A 17,787-nucleotide genomic window follows, 5' to 3' on the forward strand; every position below is an offset into this window, starting at 1 on the left:
GTGTGACCCTGAGGTGGTGCACGCACTGAAAACGGGACTTCAGGAGGCCGAATGTCATTTCAATTCGGGCCCGTGTTCTAGCATGTGTCCGGTTATAGGCCTGCTGTGCTGCTGTCTGTGGGTCCACAAGGGGAGTAACTAAGAACGTCTGGCATGCATAGCCCTTGTCTCCCAGCAACACACCAGATATTTCACCTGTGAATATAAAATGTAATCGTTAAAACTATAGCATTGTATACCTTTTGACACTGATGTTTTTAAGGTCGTTTTCAATAAAACCCAAAGAACAAAGAATTTGTCTCTTACCTTATGATAATCTCTGGTAGACATTACTGGCCCGAAAGATTCGAGAGTCGTGGACCGAACCGGGCCACTTTGCCTCTATATTAGAAATTATGTTGTCAGCATCACAGATAACCTGAAACCATACATTATAATGCCTGTTAATTAGTGATGTCCAAATGAAGCTTCGTGCAGCATTTTCTTTATTTTCTGAGCCCAATAGATGGCGCTCTCTGTTCAACAAAGGGTTGAAAGCAATGGAAATATATCGGCCTTCAACCCTTTGTTGAACAGAGAGCGCCATCTATTGGGCTCAGAAAATAAAGAAAATGCTTCACGAAGCTTCATTTGGACATCACTATTGTTAATCATATAATATAAACATATAATCAGAATTAATTTATGTAGTTGACAGTAGGCTATCCATAAGTCTTTCTCACCTGAACATTGATCCTATGGAAGGATTTTCTGTTCACAAAATCCCCCTCATGTTCCCCTGAGGGCCGTTTGATGCGCACATGTGTGCAGTCCAGCGCACCGATGACATTAGGGAACACTGTAGCACAAAATAATGTGTTATCCGTCTCTGTTATGATAGGGCACTTTTTGTAATATTTAATACATACCAGCAATCTTGTAGAAGTCCTCTTTGATGTAACAAATTCTTCTGTGGCCAGGGGAGGTGATGAATATGTTTGAAATGGACTTCAATGCCAGGTACACTGTTCTGATAGTGCGGCAAATAGTGCCTTTATTCAAATTTTCGGCATCCCCTATGGTGTATAAAAATGTGCCACTTGCGAGGAAACGCAGTGTTACACATCATTTGGGGTATGGTGAGGGCTTGGCTCCAAGCTGTGCTGTGTTGGACTTTAGGACCCAGCAGTCGGCAAATGTAACGGATCCCATCGCCCGAAAAGGGATAACACTCATATAGGACTTCGTCAGGTAAGGCCAGTGGATCAAACCTGTCCCGGAACACTCTCTCACGCCGGAAAGCCCTCCTGAGGATAAGCGCCTCATCATCGATCACGTCATTCAGAAATAGTTATTTGGGCAAAGTTCATATTTATGTTGTCAGGTTTCACTGTGACACCTTTACACTCAGTGTTATGTATTCTACTTCATACTTTGACAGAAAAATGACCTGCATCTTATCTAATGGACAGTCCAAGGACATGCAGAATGGGGATAGGTTAAGTGATGACTTTAAATTGCCCGTAGGTGAAAATGCATTACCTTACAGTTATTTTTTATCTCACACTAATATCCTTTCTCTTGTAGTCATCCAATGTCCTGCTGCTCCTATTTGATTGTGGTTAACTTTTGTTATCCTGATGAGAAGACCTTTTGGTCTTTCCCCCTCCCTGAACATCTCTGAAACATCCTTATCTCACATTGATTGATCAAGGTCTGATGAATGGCCCCTGTTACATTGTGTCGAGAAACCCAGCTGCCCCAAGAGCAGCCACACTTTTGTCTTCTCAGGAAGTCTCTTCCTCTTGGAAAAGACATATTGAATCAATGCAAATCCACTCATCACACCTTCCTCCTTGTTCTCTGTAAACTCCGTATAAAACTCTGGCTAGCCTCACTCTTGTCAGAAAGGATTTTATGGCAATGCTGTGAGTACCTTTTTCCACTTTCAGTGATTAAACCCCATTGAACCAGCCACAGAATTGGACTGAAAGTGAATGGTTGTCTCTCTCTACATGTCAGCCCTGTGATAGACTGGCGACCTGTCCAGGGTGTACCCTGCCTTCTGTTTTAAACATGCAGAGACAGGAACTGACACCAGCACAGCATTGGTATCACCCGGGACATCCGACACCGGAACAGCTTGGCATCAGTCGAGGCCCGTGACCCCGCAACAGGCTTGGTGTAGTGGCACCTTCAAAGTAAATTAGGTGACACTAGTCAGCGGGAGCCTGATCATTGATGCGTGTCCACAAACCAAAAAGGCATTGCTCATGTCTCAGTTATTTCTTTTATTTGGTACAATTCTTTACATGTCAAAAAATGTTGACTCACGATCAAAAGATGTGGCGTGACGCTCCTGCTGATTCTGAACAAAGAAAAATCAGTATGGAATCTATATCACCTGCGCTACACTCTCTGGCTGTGCCTACAGTCGCCTTTATCCCCGCCCATAAGCACCTCAGATAATAAAATTAAATCAATCGGCCTATACACTTAGAGTCAGCCGGGACCCCCGACAGCAGACCAGGGTTGGCGTCAGCTGCGACCCCCTAAAACGGAACAGGCTTGGAGTCACTGGGCAGCTTTGGAAAGCCTCGCCTCTTCGAGCCATGCTTTCTCTTAGGAGAAGAAGGCAGGTGAGCCAACTGGACACTACATGGCCCTCCCAGGGCCAGGCGAGTTCCCAGAAACAGGTGAGGTGCTGGAGATACCTGGGTTCATTTTCCTTTGTTCTATCAGGTATTATCAAGAGGAAAGGATTTCAGAACCCAAAATAGACTCAACAAAAGATGGAGGTGGAGCCATGGTCTGGCTCCACCTCCAATAAATGTATTTATAAAGAAAAACATAAACAGGTCAACCAGAGCAGGATCTAGAGGATCTAGAGGTGACTGTATAGTCCCATTCATAAAAAGTGCTTTTGTACCGTCAGCGTTTTCATACCGAGGATCTCATACATGGAACACAGTACCAAATGACATACGAGACATACCCACCCTCACCTCCTTCATTAAAGACTTAAAAACATGGCTTCTAGAGAATCAAGCCTGTTCTCATATTATATCTTAGTGTATTTTATTGCTGTAAAGTGTGCGATAATTTCTTGGACTGTATGGAATGTATGTGTGTCTGGAACTGTCTTTTACATCAACCTGCCCCAGGGACTAAAGATGCAAATTAGCCACTGGCTATAATCTAGCATATTTACATGGAAATGTTATTATTAATATGCATTGTCCCCGTTTCTTTCTTTTATAAAAAAAAATACAAATACAAATAACACAGGAAACCAACAATACAAAACACAAGAGAAAGAAACTACAAAGCAACAGGAAGAATAAAACTAACAAAAAACTAGATCATGACATTCACCTTTCCAGTCTTTTTTACAAGTTAAGCTAACTGGCTGCAGCCCTACATTTAAAAGGCGAATGTTATCAATGTTCTCATCTACGTATTGGCAAGTTGTCAAATCAGCTTATTTTCCATATACATTCTGAGCTACAGTTCTAAGTTCAGATAAGCTTCACTATTGGGCTCTTGAAGTTTGTTCCAGCAGGGTCCTCATGTCCAACATTGCATCCTCCAGAGCTTGGATCATTACAGCTGCCTTAGATTCGTTGCAGGTGTTGAAAGCAGAGACATGTAATTCAATGCGATTGTTCTTAATATTGTAGCACAGAGCGACCATTTCAGTTCTCTCCGTGCTAGGACATGGCGCACATCCAGTGTTGGATGTTACCTTGTGAACATGGAGAGAAGTGAGAGAAGTGAGAATGTGTTGGTTAGTTGTTATTGTAGCACTGAGATCTCTGATATAGGTTTCTGGGAAATACACTCAATCTTATTTTGGGGCTAAGCAAGCATAAAGTATGTGGAGCAATGATGTCAGTGTTGGTGAATACATCTATAAGACACATTACATGCCACACTATTTGGTTTACTTATAAAAACCCTGTGCTGGTGTGTAATTACAGATTTGAGTCTTTGAGTCACCTCAAAACTGCAGAAGTTGTTCCATCACTCAGAGAACGGTGGTCAAAAAGTAAGCTGTGTACTCACATAAAAATACAATGGCATATTAAGGCCAATGTAGGCAAAAACTTAAAAATAAAAAATAAAAAAACAGAGTAGGGGGTAGGGGGCCAATATTATGACAAAAAAAGTCACAAATGTACGAGAAACTTAAACTATCAGCTGGCTGGCAAGAAGACAGATACTTGGCTTGTATCACGTTTGGATTGAACATGTTTGTTCATCAGGTAATTGTTACAGCTGGGTGGTTTATACTAGTGATGTCCAAAAGAAGCTTCGTGAAGCATTTTCTTTATTTTCTGAGTCCAATAGATGGCGCTCTCTGTTCAACAAAGGGTTGAAGGCCGATATATTTCCATTGCTTTCAACCCTTTGTTGAACAGAGAGCGCCATCTATTGGGCTCAGAAAATAAAGAAAATGCTTTACGAAGCTTCATTTGGACATCACTAGTTTATACGTCACATCACTGCAGTGGTGTCGATGCCGTTATATTTTCGTAGTTTTGTGAGGCTGCGTGTTTATGGATTGTTCAAATGTTTGTTTTTTTGTACCCGAACATCTATCTAGCGAGCCAACAGTGTTGACACATTCATTTTGATAGCCTAATTAATACATGCAGGCATCACACACGGTGAGTTTTTTTTCTTTTAAATATATGACTTTATAATCTTGATAAATCAATCGATTTATCAACCCAAATCAGCTTCATATCTACAGCAACATTTAAAACGTAAATGGTCAATGCAAAGCACACCATGATTTTTGATGCATGGATGTGAGCCTGCTGATCATGGGTGCATCTGTACTGGGAATCATGGCAACAACCGAGAGGTGACCTTAGGCCTGTACTACGAAGCAGGATTTGGGCTTAGAGTTACCTCTCTGGGTTTTCAGTCCTACAACGCTGGTTCACTTCTTACCGGGGAACATTTCCATGGTAACTTATGCTGCAGAGCTCACGAGCAGGTTATGTTCCTGATAAGAGATCAACGTGTAGAAAAGCACTAATTAGCTCTCTTGGAAGATCCCGTGGAGCTTGGTGCGCGGATAAAAAAAAAAAATCTATCTCTGATTGCTTTTGTTAGAGTTACTTAAGCTGGATAACAGAAAGATACCCTGGGTATGTTGAACTCGCTTCGTAAAACAGGCCCTTTTGTGTCATGAATTCCACCTAGTCGTAGGCTGCGGTCGAATAGTCTATTTTGCTTAGGAAGGTTCCTAACAGAAGAAGTGACCCGGAAGTAAACAAGTGGCCGCCATGATAAGAGCCGTTTGAATTCTCTAAATGCAAAGGAAAGGTGGATATTCACTAAAACCGACACTGCTCCAATAGAACTACATAAATCATCTGAAATTTGACTGAGTCAACTCGATCTGCCAGACTTGCCGACTGCAGCTTTAATGTGCTGCACACCTCGGTCGTTCATGAAAACAAACCATGCACTCAATCGCCGGTTTCGATCATCAGCTGTCAATCATCAGCGGGCACATTATAATGACATAACTTAGTGAAAGTCCTGTCGGATTCTCTGAGCACCGCGGTCAGCCTTTCCTAAATCCTTGAGTTCTCCTTCCAACTTTCCTTAACCCTGTGACGTTTTCTCCAAAGGTCAAGGAATAGGAGTTAGGAATAGGAGTTAGGACCTTATTTTTTTGACTATTCGACTGCAACCCTAGTTTGTTTTTATCTGGATTTGTTAACAGTGTATACCGGTATATCACTTACACTCCTGTCATTTCAGATCCAGCCACTCCCTCTTGTCATTCAATCAGGTCATTTCTATCATCTCGTTTTCCCCGCCCATCTCATCAGCTGTAGCCCATTCCCTTGTTATCCCTTGTTATCCCCTCAGTGCTTAAACAGGCCATTTCCCATTGTTACTTGCCAGATTGTCTTGTGTGTTATTGTCAAGCTCTCCAGCATTAGTTTATATCTCTCTGATTGATCTGCCTGTATTGACCCTGCTGCCCATTTCCTTGACCCTGCTACTCTGCCTGATACTATTCAGATTTGTTTGCCTGTTGAACTGATCTCTGATACGCTGGGACACCAAACACTGTCTTGTCTGGGTTCATAACATTATAAATAACAACTAAAGTTTCAATTCAGTTTTAATCGGAGATATGAAAATAGTTCAGTTGCTATATGATATTTTTATGTTATGTCAGTTTCCACCATGGTACTTACATGACTTGCACTGAGTCCGTATTCAAATGCTTTTACGAAGGAGCTGTCTGTGAAGATATCAGGCATGGATATGTTTTCCTCAATAGCCCGGTTTTTCAGTGAAGCCAAGTAGTTTTCTATGTCCTGGCCGATGATTGCCTGTTAGGATGACAACATTTCAATTTGTTTGCAAGTCTATTACCAACTATTATGAAAGGTACCCTATAGAGTTGTTGGGACCTAACCGTTAGGACTACACAATGCGGCCTACAGAAGCCTACACATGCGGCCAGGACAAAGGGACAAAGGGGATTAAAAACTACACCGCCATTTTAGTTTCACATCTCACCCAGGTGAGAGATGCGACGCCACCCAACGAGTGCCCCATTGGCTGACATCTTCAGGGAACCCCGGGGGGTCCCCTGGAGCGGCCTGAGCTTTATAAACCGAAGCCGCCCGGAGAACGCTCTCTTATTCACTCTTACTCTCTGGCTCCCACTCCTACCCGGGCGCTGGTTCCAGCGCTTCCATCGCAACACCACGTTGCCACGGGAGGCGACCCCTCCACCAACAGGAGGTGGACACGGCCCCGCAGCGCACCGTTGCAACAAAAGGAACCAAGCCGGTTCCTGCCTTCCAGCTACCAGACGCTGTCTGAAGTAAGCTGACTAAATCGCCAAGCCGCGATTATATCGCCGCTCGTGGAAGGAGGAAACACCAACTGTTTTCTTTATTTGAGTTTGATCAACGAGAGGAAATCCGCTCCGCTCTCGTCTGGACGAAGCCGACTCAGCACGTCCCCCGCTGACGCCGGGGACTCACGAACCACCGCCGTTACGGAACGCCGTCATCGTCTTACGCAACGATACCAGTAAGAGGCTATCAGTCTGGGCAGAGACACAAGTGATAGTGTAGGATATGCTTGTAATTCTTGTTAATGTGTTTTAAGTTCTGATCGCGGACCGCCGAGTCCGTTGGTTCATGTGCTGCTGTATTTGAATGCTGATCGTGATCGCCGCTGGGTTTGATTTCTGTAACAGTGTTTTCGCTAACCTCCACCATATTCGCGAGCTCAGAAAGCCTCTACTATCAGTTAAAAGACCGGTCTCACGGAATAAACGCCAGTTTATTCACTCGAGCCCGTGTGATAGCAGCACGCTTTCTGTCCCTCCGAATATCGCTCGCGCATCCTCTCTCTCTTTGTTTGTGTCCCGCTAACACACACACACATACACGCCGCACACACGTGTCCTAAGCCAGCTGTTCCCGGCGGACCCTAGGGACATAGCTACATCTGGTGGCTACATACGGCTATCTCTCTCTCTCTCTCTCGCTACTCCATCGGACCTCAGTGGCTCCGCCCCTGACCGCTGCGAGGAATAGCTCCACCTCTCTCTCTCTCTCTCGCTACCCCATCGAACCTCAGTGGCTCCGCCCCTGAACGCTGCGAGGAATAGCTCCATCTGGTGGCCGCCCATAGCCATCTCTCCCTCTCTCTCTCTCTCTCTCTCGACACGCACGCACACACACACACGCACACGCACGCACACACACACACACTCCACGTGTGTATCTCCCTTTGTTTAAGCTTAGCTTTGTGTGTTAGGTAGTTAGGTAATAAGGCTTTGTTAATTGCAGTGTTATTGATTGTGATCATTATTACTGATTTTAATAAATCTTATTATATTATAACTAGCGGTCTCTTGTGCTTGTTGTGTATATGTCACTGGATAACAGCAGGTTGTGAAGGCTAGTGCTTGAATTTCACGCCTTTTAATTGTTCGATTGGTTTTGTACTCCTATGCCAATGATCACGATGATTGGCATGTGAGTATAAAACCTTCATATTGAGACTGAATACAGTTTTAGGTTATCTTTTCCCTGATCCCAGGGTGGTGCCCCGTTTATTCATGATTATATCATGATAATATATTAAATATAATTATTAATACCGATAATCATATTGATATTGATAGTTAACTGTTGATAACCAAATCTGCTCCTGCTACAACCCCAACAGAGTTCTTGGTATAACAACTTCCCCGCCATTCAAATTGTTACAGACCTCCAAACTTTATGTGGCCTTCAGATTAGCTTAAGAACAGCATAGAGAGCTTCATGGAATGGCTTTCAATGGCTCAGCAGCTGCATCCGAGCCATCCAAGCGCGTCAGATGCAGTGGTGTAAAGCACGCTGCCACTGGACTCTAGAGCAGTGGAGACGTGTTCTCTGGAGTGAAGAATCACGCTTCTCCTTCTGGCAATCTGATGGACGAGTCTCGGTGTGGCAGTTACCAGGACAACGGTACTTGTCTGACTGCAATGCGTCACGTGAAAAGTTTGGTGGAGGGAGGATTATGGTGTGGGGTTGTTTTTTTCGGAGCTGGGCTTGGCCTCTTAGTTCCAATGAAAGGAACTCTGAACTCTTTTTTTAAAGCAAGGTCCATAAAGACATGGATGAGAGAGTTTGGTGTGGATGAACTTTACTGGCCTGCACAGAGTAGAACACCTTTGGCATGAATTACAGTGGAGACTGAGAGCCAGGCCTTCCCGTCCAACATCAGGGTGTGACCTCACAAATACGCTTCTTGGAGAATGGTCGAAAAATCCCCATGAACACACTCCTAAACCTTGTCGAATGCCTTCCAGAGGAGTTGAAGCTGTTATAGCTGCAAAGGGTGGACCGATGTCTTATTAAACCCTATGGATTAAGAATGGGATGTCACTTAAATTCAAATGTGAGTCAAGGCAGGTGAGCGAATACTTTTGGCAATATAGTGTATTTCTGTGCTAGCTCTGTGTAAATTGTGATGTTTTTGCAAATCATCATTCTAGTAAAGACCTTACTGGGGAAACAAAACACAATATCACTCTTGTGATTATTTCTCCTGGCTTTAAAGGGGCGTTACACATTTGCAACTTTGTTTTAAGAAAACCAACATGGACCCACATATAAAGCATTGCTCCATAGCATTACTTGTTAATGAACACTCTATAAACATTTTAAGGCACTTTAGCCCCATCAGTAAGTACTAGTAGTCAACTGGACAGAGCAACAAGGAATTGTCAGCAGAAACAGGTTACTTCGGATGAAAACACAGAATCCGGTTAAGAATATATGTGAGGCGGGACAGAGGTAAAAGGACTTGTATTTCTTGAGTGCTTTTCTAGTCGAGCAGAAACTGCAATGCAAGGAACTGCCTTCCCATCAAGATTAACGCACATTGCAATTTGAAAAATGGAGATGGAAATTGAACCATCTACCAATTTGCACAAGCACAACTTGTTCAACCTCTGAGCCATCCACTAATACAGTGTAAAAGAACAACTCTTTAGAAAAGCACAACTTCTTTGCTTTCATTATACACTAATACAAGTACTGAGTTGTGCTGTGAATGATACTCACCATGTTAATGTACTTTATGTGTGCCTTCACAGCTTTATCGAGTAAATCAACCTTCTCTGAGTTCTGTGCAAAACAGGAAAAAGAAAGGGATGTTACGACTCATCACTTTTAGTACATGTTTGGCAACTAAATCTGCCTTCTACCTGTTAAGGATCAACTCTTCCGCCTCAAACCCTTAGGAAACTCTTCTCCATGTTCTCTTCCCTCCTCACCTCTCCCCCTTCTTCCTCCCTCACTGCTGATGCCTTTGCAACTTACTTTACCAAGAAAGTAAAAGACATCAGCTCCTCATTGTCTCCTATAACCTCCCAGAAACCATCTCCCCCAACTCTCACCTCTGATGGCCTTACCAGCTTCAACCCTCTCTCCTGACGTTCACGCACTTGTTATGTCTTACCGTGCCACCACTTGCTCCCTTGACCCGATTCCCTTCTCTCTTCTCCAAGACATCTTACACGACATCTTGCCATTCCTCACCACCCTGATCAACTCCTCCCTCACCTCAGGTGTCATTCCAGCAGCTTTCAAGACACCTTCAGTGAAGCCACTCCTAAAAAAAAAACACCCTAGACCAGTGGCGATTTTGGTCTGGAAAACTCTGGTGGGGCCATGCAGGAAAATCTTATAATGCAATCCAGAAATACCACATATTACTCTCATACCCTCACAACAAAAACACAGTAGCAAGTAGCAAGTGAACAGCACCTTTGACAACAAAATTGCGGCTGAATAATGCCATCACACAAACAATGCCAATCTGACGACATATATTGTCATATCAATAGCACCACCAAATGGCAGTGTTCAAGATCTCACAATATCAAAACGGCGCACACCCAATACACAGCAATCAATATACAAAGCCAAAACACACAATATACCACAGCCAAACAGCCATTTCAGCACCACAGACAGGTAAACAGCTCCCTCGGGGCGCCCACGTGAGGTTGTGTCCCCCCCCACACACGCACACACATATCGCCAGTTACACAATACAGAAATTCCACAATAATTCAAACAATATGTAAACTACATTATAAATTCCACTTAGAATAAAAAATTAATTAGACTCACTGATGAGGATCACGTCTTGAAGAGGAATGACGCTCTGCGGTCCTTCATGTGCGCAAACTTCTCTGTGACCTTGCTGTTAAAATCCAACAGTCCGTGGATGAGTTCACTTTTAATAGAAAGCATCGCCAGGGCGTTCAGTCTCTGCTGTCCCATTGTATTCCGTGTAAAAGTTTTTATTCTTTTGAGAGTGGAGAAGTTTCTCTCAGATTCAGTGCTTGTCATCGGTGTGGTGATGATGATTTGCAGAAGTGACACTGTTTAAGACAAGGTCTCCTGCAGGTTGTTTTCATGAATGGACTTCAGTAAAGACAGTGCGGAATCGTTGCCATTGCTGAGCTCACTGTGCTGGTTGAGGGACTTCAACTCAGTTTTCAGCTTCACCTCATTGTTTATTGGCCATAGTTTGAAAGCACTTTCCAGTTCAGCCTCTGGAAAGGATTGCACAAACTTGGGGAAAAGTGTGCAGTCAATGAGTTTTGCTGCAATCAAATGGTCACTTTTAGCGAACCTGTCCTCCACTTGGCTTACCGTGGTGTCGCAGGCCTCTCTCATGACTGCAGCCGTGTTGGTTGATTTCCTCCTTTTATTTCCCTCCGCTCCACTTTCTTGCGAAATCACATCAGCTCGTTCCCTGAAACGCCCTACGTTCTTCTGGAAGACGTCCATGGCCCGGTTGATGCCAGCTGCGTCGATGTCTCTTTTTTGCAGTACACTGTATAAAATGTCCACTTCTGGCATGAGCTCAGAAAAAAACTCCAAGAAGTGTAGAAATCTCGGTTCCTGCAGGTGCATGGACAGGCCATAGGCCTCGCTGATGGTCACCCTTTCCCATCCCTCTTGTGTGCGAATGTTGTTCAAACACTCCTTTATCTCCACGCGGCGTTCCCACACAGCATTGACTGTCCTGCTTTTGAAGTTCCATCGCGTGGCTGGAGGTCTGGGGATGCGCCTATCTGACGTCTCGGCAAGAGCAGCTGTTCTCTTTGGTGAGTTGGAGAAAAATGTGGTGAATGCTGACAAATCAGCAAAAAATACCTTCAGCTTGGAAATTCTTGCTGAGCAGATCTGCTGAAGTATGAGGTTTAGTTGATGTGCGTTACAGTGCACAAAATGCGCATTTGGATAGCACTCCTTGACAAGAGTCTGAACCCCGCGCACACTTCCACTCATAACTGCCGCTCCATCATATGTTTGGGCTATGAGCTTGTTACCCAGGTTCAGGGGCTCAAGAGATGCTTTTATAGCATTTGATAAACCAGCAGCCGTTTTGTCCTATACCTCGATAAATTCCCAAAACCTCTCCGTCACGGTGTTGTTTACCATATAGCGCAGCACTATGACCATCTGTGACTTGCAGGACACATCCGTGGTCTTATCAGCCTGCACGGCAACAAAAGGTGCATCTGCCAACTGTTGAGCAATCTCATCTTTGTAGACACTGTACATGCAATCCAAACATTCATTTTGAATTATTGCTGAAGTGCCCTTGAAATAGGGTTGAGCATCGTAGTGGCTCCTCAGCCTGGAGTCTCCCTCGCACATTGTGTCAAAAATGCACCTGAAAATGCCAGGGTTTAACGAGCCAGCCGACTCATCATGTCCACGCAGGGCAATTTCGCACTGTATAAAACACAAAGTTTTATACAGGTTATAATTCTCTCAAGACCATACCTGTTTTCTTCAGCCTGTCGGTTGTGCTGTTCAATGCCACGTCGGTATGCACTGTAGAGCTGAGATGCAACATTTGCTTTCCATAAAAGACCTAGCTTGATGGCATTATCCAAATGAGACGCACAGCTTTCGTGTTTTACCAGCCTTTCTGACAGATGCTTCAAATCTTTAAATCCAGTGGTTGTCCAGACGGTTTCCCCTCCAAAGATCAGACATGGAAAGCAGTAGAGCGCCTTTTTTGACAAGCTCCCGGTTAGCCAAGTTTTCCGCTTAAACCACTCCTGGTTGAATGACCGAGTTTTGTCTTTTCCCTCTTGAGTTATGATCAAATCCTCCGGTCGATGTGGTCCCAAACGTTTAATCTCCAACTTCTGCTCAAGTGGTAAAGTGCTAAATCGCACACTAGCCAGGTAATCAACTCGATTCATCATCATGCAATAGATGAATGAAACGTCAATTTGCTATCTTACATTACTACGTTAGCCAAGCTAGCAAGACCCATGCAGTATGCCCGCCCTTTCTTCAAATCAGCCAATGAGAAGCGCTCTGCATATGCATCTGCATCTGCATAATATCCGCAGGGTTCGGACTTTCCTCACAAAGGATGCAATGTAACTCCTGGTCCAAGCACTGGTCATCTCCCACCTTGACTACTGCAACTCTCTCCTGGCTGGACTCCCGGCTTTGGCAACGAACCCATTGTAGCATATATGTGACCTCCCTCCTCCGTGACCTCCACTGGCCCCCTATGCAGCCCACATCCAATTCAAGATGATGGTACTGGCCTTCATGGCCATCAATTGAACGGCACCCATCTACCTCCAAACACTTGTCAAACCACATGCCCTGAAGCAAGCACTTCGCTCCTCTACTTCAGCTGGCCGGCTGGTACCACCATCGCTGAAATCAAACAAATGTCGCTCAGCAAAGTCCCAACTCTTCTCTATTCTGGAGCCTCAGTGGTGGAACAAACTCCCGACCAATGTCAGGACAGCAGAGTCACTTGCCATCTTCCACAAATGACTCAAGACTCACCCGTTCAGACTTCACATAGACTCTGCATAGCAAGAGGCCCTAACCTCTATTTTTCCGCTCTTACTTTATCGGCGATGATATGTTGTGGTTTCTTTCTTTCGTTAAATGAACTTATTGTAAGTCTCTTTCGACAAAAGTGTTAAATGGAATTCTCAATGGAGCGAAGCCTGCAAGCTAGTTCAGGCGGGTAACTCGAGCTGCTCTGTCATACTCATGTGATATACCTCATACTCCAATAATATTCTTCCTTCACATCTTCCCTATTTGGCGGTCTATTTGAGCTACGTGTCACGCCGGTGAGGTTTGTCTTGTCTAGGTTATTGTCTTGGGAAATTTACTGTTTTATTTTGAAAAAGTAACTCCCCTCTCGTTTCAGGCCACTTGCCCTTCCTCATGTGTCCCCGGTCTGATGTCATGCCTGATCCCTGATTGTTTCCACCTGTTGCCCATTATCCCTCTGTGTATTTAAGTCCGCGTCTACCCTTGTCTTGTGCCAGAGTGTCTCGTCTGTTTGTCCTGTCCAGAACCTCCAAGCCATGATCCATAGCCTAGCCACGGAATCTCCATCATGTTTGTATTTTTGTGTTCTTTTGTCCAAGTGCATGTGCATGTTGCATGTTGTTTTTCCTTCCTGTTGGGCAATCTTTTTTTTGTACCTTTTTTTAATCCAGAAAGTGTTAGTTAAGTTTGTAGCCTTTAGCCTTTATCCTCAAACTATGTCCTGTTGCTACAATAAACATTCTAAATGTGAGTTGTCTGACTGAATATTCTAAATGTAAATGTTTGCTGTGCAGCAACAGTACAACCTAAAGCAATAAAAGGCAGTACCTCTGATGTCAACACATTTTTCAAGCTGATCCATGCAAACTGTGCACTGTGCCGAATTATGGTCTGGTCTAAAATATAATTTAAATTGAAATCTCCCCAGCTGTGATTTTAATGAGTGAGGCCTTTTGAGTACTACTAAGGGAATCAGACTGAACATGTATTATGATTCTCCTTAAAAGTTGCATTAATTAAAAATTAAAATTAAAAACCTGTTTTTTGGGGTCATCAAATGCCTTGACAAAGGCAGCTGTGGCAGACGAGGTTGTGTTGACCAAGCCTAGACGTCCAAAAGTGAACAAACGCAGTGAAACGGGTTCCTGTATTGGACAGAACTGCTCGTGGATCCTGACAAAAAAAAGGAGAGAAATGTTTTCAACAAACTGTTCCATCCAAACAAACAAAAACATCTGCATACAAAGACTTTTCAGCACCTCACCTGTAGTTGGCCAGCTGTATTGCCATCTGCACGAAAGCATCGGGGCTCATATTGTTGGCCTTTAGGACATTTTTCCCAAAGTGGTCAAATGCTGAAGTCCTCAGATCGAAGTCTCGGGCCAGTCTGTTGGTGTGGAAGCGAGACATTTCTGGACAGTCAGACATTTCTTAGGTAGTCTGACAGATGTTTGCAAAAGTAGTTATTTTAACATTTTTAATCTTAAAATGTCATATCATTACACTCTTTGTCATATTAATTATGTCTGTATCAGATTGATTTTCCTGCTCCCTTTTCTTGCAAAAAGAAGCAACTGTACAGGCACAAGGAATGGCAGCTACCTTTCTCTCACACGGTTGCTGTTCACAGCCCTGGCTACCTGCCTGAAGCGGTACACTAGAGAAGTAGAAGTGAGGAGACTAATCACAATGCTCCTTACCGAACCATCCAAAGTGTATTCCCAGTGGTAGTGTAATAGCATGATAATTGACCCGACCATGGCTGAGACTGAACAATGCTGGAAAATAGTAATGCTTAGTGGATCTGAGAGTACACCACAGCAACCTCCCAGAACAAGACCTTCCTAACCAACACAATGGCAGACATCCAAGAAAGAGTTGCATGTATGAAGAGCTAGACAGCACCAGGCCCTGATATGATCCACACCTACCGGCTAAAGAAACTACCTGTGCTCCATGAACATCAGCAGCACAAATGAACCAGCTGCTGATGGATGGGACCAACCCAGAGTGGCTAACCCAAGGCAGGACCATCCTGATCAAGAAGGACACCCAGAAGGGAGCAATTCCAGTATTGCACGCTTGGTGGGCGTGCCACTAGGCCGATGATTGTCAGGTGCTCTCCTTCCTACAACCATGCACACACTTTCTGGATGCACCTGATTGGACAAACACTTTCACTGGTGGGCTGTCTGCTGCCGGATCTCAAAACGGACCAACAAAGCGCCTCGTTTGGGACATTTCTTAGTGATGTCTAAATGAAGCTTCGTGAAGCATTTTCTTTATTTTCTGAGCCCAATAGATGGCGCTCTCTGTTCAACAAAGGGTTGAAGGCCGATATATTTCCATTGCTTCATTTGGACATCACTAACATTTCTCTTATTTTCCAAAATAAGTTATGCAGTTGCTGAATCTGTCTTTATTTTAGATTGACAATTGTCAGTTTAAAAGATTTTCGAGACCTTTCGAGAGGCGGCGAGTTGAGCTGGACGCCTCTCATAAAGTAGACTGGACCTCAACTTTATGCAAATTAGGGGCGGGCAACTTGAAACTCCGTTTCCTGAAACTCGCCGCTACGCTACAAGAATGCATTGCAAGGCTGCTTACATAGACAAAGAATGGGAAGCCTGGAAATAAAGCTTCTAGTGGACACGTACCATTAGATATGACAGACCAACCTGTGCACGGCCTGGATTGATTACAAGAAAGCCAATGACTCAATGCCCACTATCTTGATCTTGGCTTCGAGTCTCCTTCTCTGTGAGGGATACTGCTTCTTATGGCTTATGCTGTACATCTAGTAGCCAAGCATCTCTAGAATCATTGTTGCTGTACTGGACTGCTTGTTGGTCTCCTTGACCACTGGGTAGTTATGCAGCTCAATCACAACTAAAAGCTGCTCTCACTTGTCCATGTGCTGCTTGGCCTCCTCAATGTTCTTCTTTATCTCAACTGTGATGTTGAAGTACAGTTTCTGGGGCATCAGCAAAGGCTCCATCAGAGACTCCTTAACCCGTGGCTTTTTCCTGATTCCACACACAAATGAAAGGAAATTATAAAAGATCAAACACTATATAATTTAATTAAAAAAAACGCAAGTCACATAAAAATACATTGAAACACTACGTTAATATTTTTCATATATATTTTCATAGCAACAAAAATTTTGTGAAAACCCCCTTTAATTCTTCCCGATGCCACTAATATAACTTGCTGATAATTCCAAAGCAACAACCTGACGCCATGAACACACTAATCCTTCTGGCAATCAAAAACAAAAGTGCGGGCAAGAGGAGGAAGAAATTGTTAATCCGATTCTTTTGATGGAAGCCCAACGACAAACTGGAGAACTCTTCAGTTCACAGATATATAATTTATACAGGTCACAGGTAAAGTATGGCAGCGCTGGGCTCAGAATGAAAGAGCATCTCAGTCAGAGCGGGCACAATTTCAGGGTGCCCTGTACCAAGCTTGGACTTGCACGCAACTGAGTCTCATTGGCCAGTTATCTCTGATGTGAACAGGCCAACCACTGTTCACGTCAGAACAGAAATGTAATATGAAACATGTATGGGTGTTGGCCTTGAGATGTGTATCTATTGTAGCAAACCCAACTGACAGATTAAAAAAGGCCTTGAAAATTAAACGGGTTCCTGCTTTCCAGTTAAATGTCACACTGTTCTAATTAAATAAAAGCAACCAGTAAGTTAACCTGAGTTCAGTGAAAAAGGACAACTCCAAAGTGAACAGTTAGTTCACTAAGTTAAAGCCAATTCTAACAAAATTTAAAAAAAAACAGTGGTAAATAAATCTGTTACATTGAATATAATAAGTATGCCAGGATTTAAATTTGCCCCCGCAGCAGAAACATTGGTTGATTGTCAATTAAATTCTAAGCTAGCTCACAGCAAGTGAGTACACTGGCTTATTCTGTCTAAACTATTATGATGAAATGAAAGGTAGATATTATAGTTATCTCTGTGAATTTGTGTGTACACAATAAGCATAAATTAGGACGTTGTCAATGGCTGTGGGATCAAGGATTTTGTGTTTATGAACAGCTAAATAGCTTTAATTTTTTTTCTCTCAGGGTGCTTTGCCTAAACTTCTAAATCCACCTCAGAAAGAAGGATTTTGGAGATATTTTTCTGACAAGGCATTGTTCGCATAAGCAGATGCTTCTCACGAATAGCAAACTTAAAATGTTAGTTTTTTACATGTAGCTATACACCTGGCTCAAATCTCGTTTCATTGATTGGACTTCAGGTTTGCTAACTCATGACTCCAATTGGATCTTTTTGGAGTCATTAGCATCACAGTTCACTACTTTTCCAGCAGCACTATGAATGTTTAATACCTGTTTTAAAAAAAAAATCCCACATCCCCCCACACCCAACATCAGGACAGAGGACACAAA

The 17,787-nt window shown here is 43.5% G+C and overlaps 1 long non-coding RNA gene across 1 annotated transcript; it reads right to left on the reverse strand.

The window, feature by feature from the left end:
- Positions 1-70: 70 nt before the first annotated feature.
- Positions 71-6,288, reverse strand: LOC311028789. Its single transcript, XR_014598793.1, has 3 exons — positions 6,207-6,288; positions 307-381; positions 71-195 (listed from the first exon to the last, which is right to left on the reverse strand). It is a non-coding gene; the product is annotated as an uncharacterized lncRNA (long non-coding RNA).
- Between the last annotated feature and the right edge of the window lie 11,499 nt (positions 6,289-17,787).

The sequence above is a fragment of the Eutrigla gurnardus genome, assembly GCF_963514095.1.
Source record: "Eutrigla gurnardus genome assembly, chromosome: 18".
NCBI classification, from domain to species: Eukaryota; Metazoa; Chordata; class Actinopteri; order Perciformes; family Triglidae; genus Eutrigla; species Eutrigla gurnardus.